General features: G+C 39.1%; 1 long non-coding RNA gene across 1 annotated transcript; it reads left to right on the plus strand.

The window, feature by feature from the left end:
- Positions 1 to 13,352: 13,352 nt before the first annotated feature.
- Positions 13,353 to 15,810, plus strand: LOC135101843 (uncharacterized). Its single transcript, XR_010269398.1, has 2 exons — positions 13,353 to 13,630; positions 15,487 to 15,810. It is a non-coding gene; the product is annotated as an uncharacterized LOC135101843 (long non-coding RNA).
- The last annotated feature ends 1,366 nt before the right edge of the window (positions 15,811 to 17,176 follow it).

Below are 17,176 nucleotides of genomic sequence, written 5' to 3' on the forward strand. Positions count from 1 at the left end.
CTAATGATAAGTATTTCCGTATTCCCGGCTGCTTCTCCTTATACCAAGCACCGCCACGCAACACCAGAGATTCATGAGTACGTAAGGTAAGCCCAGCGGTGCCAGCCTACCCTCAGTCAGCCTTACTGCCTTCCCAGCACCACCTTCCTCCTCCCTGTAGTATCTTGTAGCAGTTTATTAAGGTTTTTGTTCGTTATTTAGGTATTTTTGGGGGTTATTTATTTATTTCTAGTTTTGTTTACGTCTGAGTCTGAAAACAGCTGGAAATTTAGACGAATATTGAAGGGTTGTCAATATGTAAACAAGCCGTCAGCTGAGGTACAGGCAGGGCGTCAGTGTTTTCAGTCATTATTAGCTTCGTCTCTCGCTTATTCTAAGCCTAACATGTCGCAAGGTAGTCACTTGTCTAGTTTTCATATCCGCTGCTCAGATATATCTGCCATTGCCTGGTTTTGGTGTCATGAAGTAATAAATAAGGCAACATGGCCACCGGCTCCTCCACTGAGGTCGGCGCCAAAGGCCTGTTCCAACCTGTTGGTTCTAATATTTTTTTTTATTTTTTTTTATTTTTCAGAATTACTTTATTTGGCTTCCATAGCAAGTTTTTATGGTTTCTAAAAATATTTCGTTGCCGTTGAAGTGTTTTTCTTGCTTCAGTTAAATAACTGGGCTGAATTTTCTGTAGTTTTTTTACGTAAATATAGGGTCATTTTCACGGTTATTTTTACCAACCCCGGTTCTTGGCTTTTTTATTTGAGGCTGTAGTGAAGCTTTTATTGCTTTAAAAAATCGTTTATGATTTTAAAAATGTTTTGCGTTCCTGTTGAGTTAAGTATGTGCATTTTGAAATGGTTTCTAATCCCGTTAAAAGTGGTGATTTTGTCATTTTTTACATTATTTATTTCGCTGTTTCAGCTTGTAACTAACTTTGCATTGCTTGAAAAAATAGTTCTGATTTTTTAAAGTGTTTTTTTACTAGTGTAAAGTGAAATGGGCGGACTTTTCAATGGTTTTAATGGTGTCAAATGTTCCAACACTTTTTCTATATTTCTCTTCATATTTCTTTACAACTACTCAGGCTAGAGATGTTTTGATATTGTGAATATTAATTAAACTAATTGTCAAGTTAGAAAATAGAATGCATTCCAGCCTAGCTTCATTTTTTCTAAGGGTCAATTTCAAAATGAAATACGTTACGTACGTAAGCCAGCGGCCAGGAGGCAGTTCGCCTGTGACGTCATCAACGGCCGGGGACTTGCCCGACTTCAGTGTCTGTTGCTCAATATTTACCGTAATTTGCAGTGTTTTCCAAGTATTTCCAGCTGTTTCTAAACTCAGGCGTGTAGATAGTAGTAGTAGAAAGAGGAAAAAAAAGAGAAATGGAGCAAGAGCAGCAAGAAATAAGGAGAAATGAAAGAGGAGAAGGTCAAACACATAAACGGTAAGAAGACAATCTTTGGTTTAGTTTCCCTTGCTGCGCTACCATTCTCTGTAATATTTGGTGTGTTTTGGGTCCTTCAAGTGTGTTGTGGGAGTATTTAGGAGGGCTGTGGGGTGTTTTGAGTGTCTTAGGTGTGTTTAGGAGAGTTTTGGGTTTATATTAGCTGTTATCAGTGTGTTTTGGATCAATTTTTGGTGTTTAAATGTGGTTTAGGTTGTTTTTAGGTGTACTTTACGTGTTTTGAGTGTTGTGGAGTGTTTTCAGTGTATTGTGGGGTGTTTAGGTGTGTTTGGGGATATATCGAGGTATTGAGGGTGTGTCTTGAGTTTATTTTGGATGTTTTAGGTGTTTTAGGTGAGTCTGGGTGTGTGTGTGGGGTGTTCTGGGTGCGTTTGAGTGTGTTAAAGGCGTATTCTGTGGTGATGTGGGTGTTTTGGATGTTTTAAGCGTGTTTTGGGTGTGTTTGGATGAGTTTTGTGGGTATTTTGGTGTGTTTTGGGTGTGCTTTGGATGTTTTGAGTGTGTTTGGTTGAGTTTTCTGGAGATTTTTGGGTGTTGTGAGTGTTTTGAGTGTGTTTTTGGATGTTTTGAGTGTGTTTTGGATGTGTTTAGGTGAGTTTTGCGCTCTCTCCTTCCTAGAGACTCAAAAAGTGCAGGACATTTTTTTATGTTTTGAGTGTGTTTTGGATGTGTTTGGGTGAGTTTTGCGCTATCTCCTTCCTAGAGACTCAAAAAATGCAGGAAATTTCAAGGTTTATAATGTGTTTTATAAAATATAACTACTGAGACAGAGAGAGAGAGAGAGAGAGAGAGAGAGAGAGAGAGAGAGAGAGAGAGAGAGAGAGAGAGAGAGAACTAGCATTAATACACACATACACACAAACAAATGCACTCAAACATTCAAATTTCCCACACTTTTCCAACCCCAAGGAAGGAGAGAGCGCGAGACAAGACAGAACATCCTACAAAGCCTAACATTTATTCCAATATTACAGGATGAAGAGCTTAGGATACCACACAGAGGGGGGTGAAGGAGCCTTGGGGATGCCTGAAGGTGGGACAGTGAGGGAGGGAGGCCTGGAGGTGAACAGAATGCAGAAAATTCCTTCAATACGGAACGCTTCTCTGGTCAGACCATCCTTCACTGAATATATGGACCCAGGCTTCGAGATACGAGGTGAGAATCCGTTTTTCAGTGTTTTAAGGCAGTTTTAAGTGTTTTTAAGAGTTTTTAGGTTGTTTTAATGTTGTTTTCAGTATTTTAGGTTTGTGGATGGAAGGAGAAAGCTTAAATACATTTATAAGGCCAAAAAAAGGCTTAAATTGAGAGTTTTAAAGTCTGCCTATCGTATATTATGTTGCTTTAAGTATTCTAAGTTACCAGAAGAGAAGAAGTTTAAATGTAATACTAGGATAAGGAAAAAACTTATTTCTTGCATTAGGAAGAAGAAAAGCTTAATATTATTTACATTTTTTTTCATTTTTTTTTATATTATATTCAGTTTATTTATCATTATTTTTTTTAAGATCACTTCTTTATTTTCTTTATTTTTCGCTCGTTTTCATAATGAGAATGTTTAATTTTATATATATTTTTTCAATTTTTTCACTTCGACTTAATATTCATTTTATTTATTTATTTATTTATTTATTTATTTATTTATTTATGAAAACTTGTTATTTTATCTATATTCCCGTTTTCTGTTACTTGTTCATGCCAAGGGAGACAATAAACATTTACATAATTAATGCTTTTAATCCCACCAACAGAGAGAGAGAGAGAGAGAGAGAGAGAGAGAGAGAGAGAGAGAGAGAGAGAGAGAGAGAGAGAGACATACAGACACACAGACACACATAACCACATTAATTATTTCAACACTTTCCATTATGAAACGAAAAGATTTTGAGTCTATTTGACTGTGTGAGGGTGTTTTCGGTGTGTGTGGGGTCTTTTGAGTGTATTTGAGAGTGTGTGGGGGAGTTTTGGATGCGTTTGAGTGTGTGTGGTGTCTTTTGAGTGTATTTGAGAGTGTGTAGGGGTATTTTGGGTGCGTCTGGGTGTGTGAGGGTTCTTTTCAATGTATTTCAGTGTGTGTTGGGGTGTTTTGAAAGCGTATGGGTGCGTGCAGAGCCTTTTGGGTGTGTGGGGTCTTTTGAGTGTATTTGAGTGTGTGTAGGGGTGTTTTGAGTGCGTTTGTGTGTGTGTGGTGTCTTTTGAGTGCATTTGAGAATGTGTGGGGATGTTTTGTGTGCGTTTGGGTGTGTGTGGGGTCTTAAGGATGTATTTGAGTGTGTATGGGTGTGTTTTGGAAGCGTTTGGGTGCGTGGGGGTCCTTTGGCTGTGTGTGGACTTTTGAGTGTATTTGAGAGTGTGTGGGGTTTTTTGGGTGGGTTTGGGTGTGTATGGGGTTTTTTTGTGTATTTGAGATTGTATGGGGGTGTTCTGGGTGCGTTTGGGTGTGTTAAAGGCGCATTCTGTAGTGATGGGTGTGTTTTGGAAGCGTTTGGGTGCGTGGGGGTCCTTTGGCTGTGTGTGGACTTTTGAGTGTATTTGAGAGTGTGTGGGGTTTTTTGGGTGGGTTTGGGTGTGTATGGGGTTTTTTTTGTGTATTTGAGATTGTATGGGGGTGTTCTGGGTGCGTTTGGGTGTGTTAAAGGCGCATTCTGTAGTGATGTGGGTGTTTTGGATGTTTTAAGCGTGTTTTGGGTGTGTTTGGATGTTTTGAGTGTGTGGAGATTTTGGGGTGTTATGAGTGTTTTGAGTGTGTTTTGGATGTGTTTGGTCAAGTTTTGTGCTCTCTCCTTCCTAGAGACTCAAAAACTGTAGGACATTTCAAGGTTTATAAAGTGTTTTATAAAATATAACTACAGAGAGAGAGAGAGAGAGAGAGAGAGAGAGAGAGAGAGAGAGAGAGAGAGAGAGAGAGAGAGAGAGAGAACTAGCAATAACACACACTTACACACACACACACAAACCAATGCACTCATTTCCCACACTTTTCCAATCCTTAGGAAGGAGAGAGCGCGAGACAAGACAGAACATCCTACAAAGCCTAACATTTATTTCAATATTACAGGATGGAGAGCTTAGGATACCACACGGGGGGGGGGGGTGAAGGAGCCTTGGGGATGCCTGAAGGAGATAAAGTGAAGGAGGGAGGCATGGAGATGAACGAAATGCAGAAAATTTCTTCAATACGGAATGCTTCTCTGTTCAGACCATCCTTCACTGAATATAAGAACATAAGAAATAAGGGAAGTTGCAAGAAGCGACCAGGCTTACACGTGGCAGTCCCTGTATGAAACACACCTACCTATTTCCATCTTTTATCCCCATCCATAAACTTGTCTAATCTTCTCTTAAAGCTCTCTAGTCTCCTAGCACTAACTACATGATTACTGAGTCCGTTCCACTCATCTACCACTCTATTTGAGAAACAATTTTTTCCTATCTCCTTCCTAAACCTAATTTTTTTAAGCTTGAACCCGTTATTTCTTGTTCTACCCTGGTTGCTGATCCTAAGACTTTTGCTTACATCTCCATTGTTATAACCCTTATACCACTTAAAGACTTCTATCAGGTCCCCTCTTAACCTACGTCTCTCTAGAGAATGTAAATTTAACAGCTTCAACTTTGCCTCGTAAGGAATACTCCTCATCCCCTGTATCCTTTTAGTCATTCTCCTCTGTACTGATTCTAATAGACCTATATCTTTCCTGTAATGTGGGGACCAGAACTGCACAGTGTAGTCTAGATGAGGTCTGACCAGCGCCAAGTATAACTTTAAAATTACTTCCGGCCTTCTACTTTTAACACTCCTAAAAATTAATCCTAGTACCCTATTTGCCTTGTTTCTGGGTTCTATGCATTGTTTCCCTAGACGGAGTTCAGAGCTAACTATAACTCCTGAAACTTTCTCGTACCCTGTACCTACCAAAGTTTGGTTGTTTAATGTGTACCTATTGTGTGGGTTTCCTATACCTACGCTAAGCATTTTGCATTTATTGATATTAAACTGCATTTGCCATCTATCCGTCCATTCATTCATTCTATCTAAGTCTGCCTGCAAGGCGATGGCATCCGATTCTGACCTAATTAATCTACCTATCTTTGTGTCATCCGCAAATTTACTAACATCACTACTAATTCCACTATCCAAGTCATTGATATATATTAGAAATAACAATGGCCCTAATACTGATCCCTGTGGCACCCCACTAATTACATGACCCCACTCGGATTTCGAGCCGTTTATTACCACTCTCTGTCGCCTGTTACCAAACCATGACCCTATCCAGCCTAACACTTTCCCATCTATCCCGTGTGCCCTAACCTTTCTCAGGAGCCTTTGATGGGGTACCTTGTCAAATGCTTTACTAAAGTCCAGATATAAGATATCATAACTATCACCATTATCTACTGCTTCGTACACCTTACTGTAAAAACTTAACAAGTTTGTCAGGCAAGACTTCCCCTTCGTGAAGCCATGCTGTGACTGATTTATCAAGTTATGTTTGTCTAAATGTTCCCTAATGTTGCTCGCTATTATTGACTCTAACATTTTACCTACAACTGAAGTTAAGCTGACAGGTCTATAATTAGATGCTAAAGTTTTATCTCCTTTCTTAAAAGATGGGTACTACATTAGCCTGCCTCCACATTACTGGTACCTCACCCAACTCCAGTGATTTCCTAAAGACAGAGACTAACGCGTCACTAATCATCTCTTTACATTCCTTAAGTACTCTGGGATATATTTCATCAGGTCCTAATATATATATATATGTATATATATATATATATATATATATATATATATATATATATATATATATATATATATATATATATATATATATATATATATATATATATATATATATATATATATATATATATATATATATATATATATATATATATATATATATATATATATATATATATATATATATATATATATATATATATATATATATATATACGAGTATATATATATATATATATATATATATATATATATATATATATATATATATATATATATATATGGACCGAGGCTTCGAGATACGAGGTGAGAATCCGTTTTTCAGTGTTTTAAAGCAGTTTTAAGTGTTTTTAGGTGTTTTTAGGTTGTTTTAATGTTGTTTTCAGTATTTTAAGTTTGTGGATGGAAGGAGAAAGCTTAAATACATTTATAAGGCCGAAAAAAAGACTTAAATTGAGAGTTTTAAAGTCTGGCTCTCGTATATTATGCTGCTTTAAGTATTTTAAGTTACCAAAAGAGAAGAAGCTTAAATGTAATACTAGGATAAGGAAAAAACTTATTTCTTGCATTAGGGAGAAGAAAAGCTCAATATTATTTTTCATTTTTTTTCAATTTTTTTCTATATTATATTCAGTTTATTTATCATTATTTTTTTTAAGATCACTTTTTTATTTTCTTTATTTTTCGCTCGTTTTCATAATGAGAATGTTTAATTTTATATATATTTTTTCAATTTTTTTCACTTCGACTTAATATTCAGTTTAATTAATTATTTATTTATTTATTTATTTATTTATTTATTTATGGAAACTTGTTATTTTATCTATATTCCCGTTTTCTGTTACTTGTTCATGCCAAGGGAGACAATAAACATTTAGATTATTAATGCTTTTAATCCCACCGACAGAGAGAGAGAGAGAGAGAGAGAGAGAGAGAGAGAGAGAGAGAGAGAGAGAGACACAAAACCACATTAATTATTTCAACACTTTCCATTATGAAACGAAAAGATTTTCAGTCTATTTGACTGTGTGGGGGTGTTTTCGGTGTGTGTGGGGTCTTTTGAGTGTATTTCAGAGTGTGTGGGGGAGTTTTGGATGCGTTTGGGTGTGTGTGGTGTCTTTTGAGTGTATTTCAGAGTGTGTGGGGTGTTTTGGGTGCGTTTGCGGGTGTGTTGGGTCTTTCAAGTGTATTTGAGAGTGTGTAGGGGTGTTTTGGATGCATTTGGGTGTGTGTGGGGTCTTTAGAGAGTATTTGAGAGTGTATGGGGGGGTGTTTTGAGTGTGTGCGGGATCTTCTGGATGTATTTGAGTGTGTGTGGGGGTGTTTTGGAAGCGTATGGGTGCGTCCGGAGCCTTTTGGGTGTATTTAAGTGTGTATGGTTGTGTTTTGGATGCGTTTGTGTATGTGTGGGGTCTTTTAAGTGTATTTCAGAGTGTGTAGAAGTGTTTTGGATGCGTTCGGGTGTAAGTGGGGTTTTTTGGGGTGTATTTGAGTGTATGTGAGGGGTGTTTTCGGTGCGTTTGGATGTGTGTGAGATTTTTTGGGTGTATTTGAGTGTGTATGAGGGTATTTTGGCTGCGTTTAGGTGTGCATGGGGTTTTTTGGGTGTATTTGAATGTGTCTAGGGGCATTTTATGTGCGTTTGGGTGTGTGCAGAGTCTGAGTGTACGTAAGTGTGTGTGGGGGGTGTTTGTCGCGTGTGCATGGTCTTCGGAGTGTATTTCAGTGTGTGCGGGGGTGTTTTAGATGCGTTTGGGTGAGTGCAGGGTCTCTCTCTCTCTCTCTCTCTCTCTCTCTCTCTCTCTCTCTCTCTCTCTCTCTCTCTCTCTCTCTCTCTCTCTCTCTCTCTCTCTATTGTTACACAGGTTTTCAAGCGTGTCTTTACTGTTATAGTGACAGTTTAAAAACATTTCTACATTACTCACAGGAGAAACACGCTTTTAAAAGGCTTTAATCGAAGTGACATGAATGTTTTTACGGTTCTAGTGACAGATTAACAACATTTCTATATTATTAACTGGAGAAACGCTTTTAAAAATTCTGATAATCATCTTTGTGCCTTTGGGAAACAGTCGTAAGGAGAGAGAGAGAGAGAGAGAGAGAGAGAGAGAGAGAGAGAGAGAGAATAGAAGCATGTTAGTTAATCCTTTCCTGCGCTGTTTCGTGCGTTTGTTGCGGTGACACGGTACAGCAGTGAATGAAATTTGGAATCATAATCACCCAGGGAGTGTTCAGTGGGGAAACGTCACTGAGGATATTGATATTATTTGAATTATTAATTGATAACATGTCAACTTTTGTGTGCGTGTGTGCGTGTGTGTGTTGGTGGAGGACCAGAGGCAATTGGTGCTTCGGAGGGTGAGCAGCTGGCTGCAGTGTTTCGGTGTTTTGCTCAGTCTTGCCCCACGCAATCTAATGATAAGTATTTCCGTATTCCCGGCTGCTTCTCCTTATACCAAGCACCGCCACGCAACACCAGAGATTCATAAGTACGCAAGGTAAGTCCAGCGGTGCCAGCCTACCCTCAGTCAGCCTTACTGCCTTCCCAGCACCACCTTCCTCCTCCCTGTAGTGTCTTGTAGCAGTTTAATAAGGTTTTTGTTCGTTATTTAGGTATTTTTGGGGGTTATTTATTTATTTCTAGTTTTGTTTACGTCTGAGTCTGAAAACAGCTGGAAATTTAGACGAATATTGAAGGGTTGTCAATATGTAAACAAGCCGTCAGCTGAGGTACAGGCAGGGCGTCAGTGTTTTCAGTCATTATTAGCTTCGTCTCTCGCTTATTCTAAGCCTAACATGTCGCAAGATAGTCACTTGTCTAGTTTTCATATCCTCTGCTCAGATATATCTGCCATTGCCTGGTTTTGGTGTCATGAAGTAATAAATAAGGCAACATGGCCACCGGCTCCTCCACTGAGGTCGGCGTCAAAGGCCTGTTCCAACCTGTTGGTTTTAATATTTTTTTTATTTTTTTTATTTTTCTGAATTACTTTATTTGGCTTCCATAGCAAGTTTTTATGGTTTCTAAAAATATTTCGTTGCCGTTGAAGTGCTTTTCTTGCTTCAGTTAAATAACTGGGCTGAATTTTCTGTAGTTTTTTTACGTAAATATAGGGTCATTTTCACGGTTATTTTTACCAACCCCGGTTCTTGGCTTTTTTATTTGAGGCTGTAGTGAAGCTTTCATTGCTTTAAAAAATCGTTTATGATTTTAAAAATGTTTTGCGTTCCTGTTGAGTTAAGTATGTGCATTTTGAAATGGTTTCTAATCCCGTTAAAAGTGGTGATTTTGTCATTTTTTACATTCTTTATTTCGCTGTTTCAGCTTGTAACTAACTTTGCATTGCTTGAAAAAATAGTTCTGATTTTTTTAAAGTGTTTTTTTTACTAGTGTAAAGTGAAATGGGCGGACTTTTCAATGGTTTTAATGGTGTCAAATGTTCCAACACTTTTTCTATATTTCTCTTGATATTTCTTTACAACTACTCAGGCTAGAGATGTTTTGATATTGTGAATATTAATTAAACTAATTGTCAAGTTAGAAAATAGAATGCATTCCAGCCTAGCTTCATTTTTTCTAAGGGTCAATTTCAAAATGAAATACGTTACGTACGTAAGCCAGCGGCCAGGAGGCAGTTCGCCTGTGACGTCATCAACAGCCGGGGACTTGCCCGGCTTCAGTGTCTCTTGCTCAATATTTACCGTAATTTGCAGTGTTTTTCAAGTATTTCCAGCTGTTTCTAAACTCAGGCGTGTAGATAGTAGTAGTAGAAAGAGGAAAATAAGAGAAATGGAGCAAGAGCAGCAAGAAATAAGGAGAAATGAAAGAGAAGAAGGAGATCAAACATATAAACGGTAAGAAGACAATCTTTGGTTTAGTTTCCCTTGCTGCGCTGCCATTCTCTGTAATATTTGGTGTGTTTTGGGTCCTTCAAGTGTGTTGTGGGAGTATTTAGGAGGGCTGTGGGGTGTTTTGAGTGTCTTAGGTGTGTTTAGGAGAGTTTTGGGTTTATATTAGCTGTTATCAGTGTGTTTTGGGTCAATTTTTGGTGTTTAAATGTGGTTTAGGTTGTTTTTAGGTGTACTTTACGTGTTTTGAGTGTTGTGGAGTGTTTTCAGTGTATTGTGTGGTGTTTAGGTGTGTTTCGGGATATATCGAGGTATTGAGAGTGTGTCCTGAGTTTATTTTGGATGTTTTAGGTGTTTTAGGTGAGTCTGGGTGTGTGTGTGGGGTGTTCTGGGTGCGTTTGGGTGTGTTAAAGGCGTATTCTGTGGTGATGTGGGTGTTTTGGATGTTTTAAGCGTGTTTTGGGTGTGTTTGGATGAGTTTTGTGGGTATTTTGGTGTGTTTTGGGTGTGCTTTGGATATTTTGAGTGTGTTTGGTTGAGTTTTCTGGAGATTTTTGGGTGTTGTGAGTGTTATGAGTGTATTTTTGGATGTTTTGAGTGTGTTTTGGATGTGTTTGGGTGAGTTTTGCGCTCTCTCCTTCCTAGAGACTCAAAAAGTGCAGGACATTTTTTTTATGTTTTGAGTGTGTTTTAGATGTGTTTGGGTGAGTTTTGCTCTCTCTCCTTCCTAGAGACTCAAAAAGTGCAGGACATTTCAAGGTTTATAATGTGTTTTATAAAATATAACTACTGAGACAGAGAGAGAGAGAGAGAGAGAGAGAGAGAGAGAGAGAGAGAACTAGCATTAATACACACATACACACAAACAAATGCACTCAAACATTCAAATTTCCCACACTTTTCCAACCCCAAGGAAGGAGAGAGCGCGAGACAAGACGGAACATCCTACAAAGCCTAACATTTATTCCAATATTACAGGATGGAGAGCTTAGGATACCACACGGAGGGGGGTGAAGGAGCCTTGGGGATGCCTGAAGGAAGGACAGTGAAGGAGGGAGGCCTGGAGGTGAACGGAATGCAGAAAATTCCTTCAATACGGAACGCTTCTCTGGTCAGACCATCCTTCACTGAATATATGGACCCAGGCTTCGAGATACGAGGTGAGAATCCGTTTTTCAGTGTTTTAAGGCAGTTTTAAGTGTTTTTAGGTGTTTTTTATTTATTTATTTATTTATCTATTTATGGAAACTTGTTATTTTATCTATATTCCCGTTTTCTGTTACTTGTTCATGCCAAGGGAGACAATAAACATTTACATTATTAATGCTTTTAATCCCACCAACAGAGAGAGAGAGAGAGAGAGAGAGAGAGAGAGAGAGAGAGAGAGAGAGAGAGAGAGAGAGAGAGAGAGAGAGAGAGAGAGACACACAGACACACATAACCACATTAATTATTTCAACACTTTCCATTATGAAACGAAAAGATTTTGAGTCTATTTGACTGTGTGAGGGTGTTTTCGGTGTGTGTGGGGTCTTTTGAGTGTATTTGAGAGTGTGTGGGGGAGTTTTGGATGCGTTTGGGTGTGTGTGGTGTCTTTTGAGTGTATTTAAGAGTGTGTAGGGGTATTTTGGGTGCGTCTGGGTGTGTGAGGATTCTTTTCAATGTATTTCAGTGTATGTTGGGGTGTTTTGAAAGCGTATGGGTGCGTGCGGAGCCTTTTGGGTGTGTGGGGTCTTTTGAGTGTATTTGAGTGTGTGTAGGGGTGTTTTGAGTGCGTTTGTGTGTGTGTGGTGTCTTTTGAGTGTATTTGAGAATGTGTGGGGATGTTTTGTGTGCGTTTGGGTGTGTGTGGGGTCTTAAGGATGTATTTGAGTGTGTATGGGTGTGTTTTGGAAGCGTTTGGGTGCGTGGGGGTCCTTTGGCTGTGTGTGGTCTTTTGAGTGTATTTGAGAGTGTGTGGGGTTTTTTTGGGTGGGTTTGGGTGTGTATGGGGTTTTTTTAGTGTATTTGAGATTGTATGGGGGTGTTCTGGGTGCGTTTGGGTGTGTTAAAAACGCATTCTGTAGTGATGTGGGTGTTTTGGATGTTTTAAGCGTGTTTTATGTGTGTTTGGATGTTTTGAGTGTGTGGAGATTTTTGGGTGTTATGAGTGTTTTGAGTGTGTTTTGGATGTGTTTGGTCAAGTTTTGTGCTCTCTCCTTCCTAGAGACTCAAAAACTGCAGGACATTTCAAGGTTTATAAAGTGTTTTATAAAATATAACTACTGAGAAAGAGAGAGAGAGAGAGAGAGAGAGAGAGAGAGAGAGAGAGAGAGAGAGAGAGAGAGAGAGAGAGAGAGAGAGAGAGAGAGAGAGAGAACTAGCAATAACACACACTTACACACACACACACAAACCAATGCACTCATTTCCCACACTTTTCCAATCCTTAGGAAGGAGAGAGCGCGAGACAAGACGGAACATCCTACAAAGCCTAACATTTATTTCAATATTACAGGATGGAGAGCTTAGGATACCACACGGGGGGGGGGTGAAGGAGCCTTGGGGATGCCTGAAGGAGATAAAGTGAATGAGGGAGGCCTGGAGGTGAACGAAATGCAGAAAATTTCTTCAATACGGAATGCTTCACTGGTCAGACCATCCTTCACTGAATATAAGAACATAAGAAATAAGGGAAGTTGCAAGAAGCGACAGGGCTTACACGTGGCAGTCCCTGTATGAAACACACCTACCTATTTCCATCTGTTATCCCCATCCATAAACTTCTTTGGTTTAGTTTCCCTTGCTGCGCTGCCATTCTCTGTAATATTTGGTGTGTTTTGGGTCCTTCAAGTGTGTTGTGGGAGTATTTAGGAGGGCTGTGGGGTGTTTTGAGTGTCTTAGGTGTGTTTAGGAGAGTTTTGGGTTTATATTAGCTGTTATCAGTGTGTTTTGGGTCAATTTTTGTTGTTTAAATGTGGTTTAGGTTGTTTTTAGGTGTACTTTACGTGTTTTGAGTGTTGTGGAGTGTTTTCAGTGTATTGTGGGGTGTTTAGGTGTGTTTGGGGATATATCGAGGTATTGAGAGTGTGTCCTGAGTTTATTTTGGATGTTTTAGGTGTTTTAGGTGAGTCTGGGTGTGTGTGTGGGGTGATCTGGGTGAGAGAGAGAGAGAAAGAGAGAGAGAGAGAGAGAGAGAGAGAGAGAGAGAGAGAGAGAGAGAGAGAGAGAGAGAGAGAGAGAGAGAGAGAGAGAGAGAGAGAGAGAGAACTAGCATTAATACACACATACACACAAACAAATGCACTCAAACATTCAACTTTCCCACACTTTTCCAACCCCAAGGAAAGAGAGAGCGCGAGACAAGACGGAACATCCTACAAAGCCTAACATTTATTCCAATATTACAGGATGGAGAGCTTAGGATACCACACGGAGGGGGGTGAAGGAGCCTTGGGGATGCCTGAAGGAGGGACAGTGAAGGAGGGAGGCCTGGAGGTAAACGGAATGCAGAAAATTCCTTCAATACGGAACGCTTCTCTGGTCAGACCATCCTTCACTGAATATATGGACCCAGGCTTCGAGATACGATGTGAGAATCCGTTTTTCAGTGTTTTAAGGCAGTTTTAAGTGTTTTTAGGTGTTTTTAGGTTGTTTTAATGTTGTTTTCAGTATTTTAGGTTTGTGGATGGAAGGAGAAAGCTTAAATACATTTATAAGGCCAAAAAAAGACTTAAATTGAGAGTTTTTAAAGTCTGCCTATCGTATATTATGCTGCTTTAAGTATTCTAACTTACCAGAAGAGAAGAAGCTTAAATGTAATACTAGGATAAGGAAAAAAAATATTTCTTGCATTAGGAAGAAGAAAAGCTTAATATTATTTACATTTTTTTCATTTTTTTTTTATATTATGTTCAGTTTATTTATCATTATTTTTTTTAAGATCACTTCTTTATTTTCTTTATTTTTCGCTCGTTTTCATAATGACAATATTTAATTTTATATATATTTTTTCAATTTTTTTCACTTCGACTTAATATTCAGTTTATTTATTTATTTATTTATTTATTTATTTATTTATGGAAACTTGTTATTTTATCTATATTCCCGTTTTCTGTTACTTGTTCATGCCAAGGGAGACAATAAACATTTACATTATTAATGATTTTAATCCCACCAACAGAGAGAGAGAGAGAGAGAGAGAGAGAGAGAGAGAGAGAGAGAGAGAGAGAGAGAGAGAGAGAGAGAGAGAGAGAGAGAGAGAGAGACACACAGACACACATAACCACATTAATTATTTCAACACTTTCCATTATGAAACGAAAAGATTTTGAGTCTATTTGACTGTGTGAGGGTGTTTTCGTTGTGTGTTGGATCTTTTGAGTGTATTTGAGAGTGTGTGGGGAAGTTTTGGATGCGTTTGGGTGTGTGTGGTGTCTTTTGAGTGTATTTGAGAGTGTGTAGGGGTATTTTGGGTGCGTCTGGGTGTGTGAGGGTTCTTTTCAATGTATTTCAGTGCGTGTTGGGGTGTTTTGAAAGCGTATGGGTGCGTGCGGAGCCTTTTGGGTGTGTGGGGTCTTTTGAGTGTATTTGAGTGTGTGTAGGGGTGTTTTGAGTGCGTTTGTGTGTGTGTGGTGTCTTTTGAGTGCATTTGAGAATGTGTGGGGATGTTTTGTGTGCGTTTGGGTGTGTGTGGGGTCTTAAGGATGTATTTGAGTGTGTATGGGTGTGTTTTAGAAGCGTTTGGGTGCGTGGGGGTCCTTTGGCTGTGTGTGGTCTTTTAAGTGTATTTGAGAGTGTGTGGGGTTTTTTGGGTGGGTTTGGGTGTGTATGGGGTTTTTTTTGTATATTTGAGATTGTATGGGGGTGTTTTGGGTGAGTTTGGGTATGAATGGGGTCTTTTGAGTGTATTTGAGAGTGTGTGGGGTTTTTTGGGTGGGTTTGGGTGTATATGGGGTTTTTTTTAGTGTATTTGAGATTGTATGGGGGTGTTCTGGGTGCGTTTGGGTGTGTTAAAGGCGCATTCTGTAGTGATGTGGGTGTTTTGGATGTTTTAAGCGTGTTTTGGGTGTGTTTGGATGTTTTGAGTGTGTGGAGATTTTGGGGTGTTATGAGTGTTTTGAGTGTGTTTTGGATGTGTTTGGTCAAGTTTTGTGCTCTCTCCTTCATAGAGACTCAAAAACTGCAGGACATTTCAAGGTTTATAAAGTGTTTTATAAAATATAACTACTGAGAGAGAGAGAGAGAGAGAGAGAGAGAGAGAGAGAGAGAGAGAGAGAGAGAGAGAGAGAGAGAGAGAGAGAGAGAGAACTAGCAATAACACACACTTACACACACACACACAAACCAATGCACTCATTTCCCACACTTTTCCAATCCTTAGGAAGGAGAGAGCGCGAGACAAGACGGAACATCCTACAAAGCCTAACATTTATTTCAATATTACAGGATGGAGAGCTTAGGATACCACACGGGGGGGTGTGAAGGAGCCTTGGAGATGCCTGAAGGAGATAAAGTGAAGGAGGGAGGCCTGGAGGTGAACGAAATGCAGAAAATTTCTTCAATACTGAATGCTTCTCTGGTCAGACCATCCTTTACTGAATATAAGAACATAAGAAATAACGGAAGTTGCAAGAAGCGACCAGGCTTACACGTGGCAGTCCCTGTATGAAACACACCTACCTATTTCCATCTGTTATCCCCATCCATAAACTTGTCTAATCTTCTCTTAAAGCTCTCTAGTCTCCTAGCACTAACTACATGATTACTGAGTCCGTTCCACTCATCTACCACTCTATTTGAGAAAAAAAATTTTCCTATCTCCTTCCTAAACCTAAATTTTTTAAGCTTGAACCCGTTATTTCTTGTTCTACCCTGGTTGCTGATCCTAAGACTTTTGCTTACATCTCCATTGTTATAACCCTTATACCACTTAAAGACTTCTATCAGGTCCCCTCTTAACCTACGTCTCTCTAGAGAATGTAAATTTAACAGCTTCAACTTTGCCTCGTAAGGAATACTCCTCATCCCCTGTATCCTTTTAGTCATTCTCCTCTGTACTGATTCTAATAGACCTATATCTTTCCTGTAATGTGGGGACCAGAACTGCACAGTGTAGTCTAGATGAGGTCTGACCAGCGCCAAGTATAACTTTAATATTACTTCCGGCCTTCTACTTTTAACACTCCTAAAAATTAATCATAGTACCCTATTTGCCTTGTTTCTGGGTTCTATGCATTGTTTCCCTAGACGGAGTTCAGAGCTAACTATAACTCCTGAATCTTTCTCGTACCCTGTACCTACCAAAGTTTGGTTGTTTAATGTGTACCTATTGTGTGGGTTTCCTCTACCTACGCTAAGCATTTTGCATTTATTGATATTAAACTGCATTTGCCATCTATCCGTCCATTCATTCATTCTATCTAAGTCTGCCTGCAAGGCGATGGCATCCGATTCTGAAATAATTAATTTACCTATCTTTGTGTCATCCGCAAATTTACTAACATTACTAATTCCACTATCCAAGTCATTGATATATATTAGAAATAACAATGGCCCTAATACTGATCCCTGTGGCACCCCACTAATTACATGACCCACTCGGATTTCGAGCCGTTTATTACCACTCTCTGTCGCCTGTTACCAAACCATGACCCTATCCAGCCTAACACTTTCCCATCTATCCCGTGTGCCCTAACCTTTCTCAGGAGCCTTTGATGGGGTACCTTGTCAAATGCTTTACTAAAGTCCAGATATAAGATATCATAACTATCACCATTATCTACTGCTTCGTACACCTTACTGTAAAAACTTAACAAGTTTGTCAGGCAAGACTTCCCCTTCGTGAAGCCATGCTGTGACTGATTTATCAAGTTATGTTTGTCTAAATGTTCCCTAATGTTGCTCGCTATTATTGACTCTAACATTTTACCTACAACTGAAGTTAAGCTGACAGGTCTATAATTAGATGCTAAAGTTTTATCTCCTTTCTTAAAAGATGGGTACTACATTAGCCTGCCTCCACATTACTGGTACCTCACCCAACTCCAGTGATTTCCTAAAGACAGAGACTAACGCGTCACTAATAATCTCTTTACATTCCTTAAGTACTCTGGGATATATTTCATCAGGTCCTAAT

This window comes from Scylla paramamosain, chromosome 7, assembly GCF_035594125.1.
Source record: "Scylla paramamosain isolate STU-SP2022 chromosome 7, ASM3559412v1, whole genome shotgun sequence".
NCBI classification, from domain to species: Eukaryota; Metazoa; Arthropoda; class Malacostraca; order Decapoda; family Portunidae; genus Scylla; species Scylla paramamosain.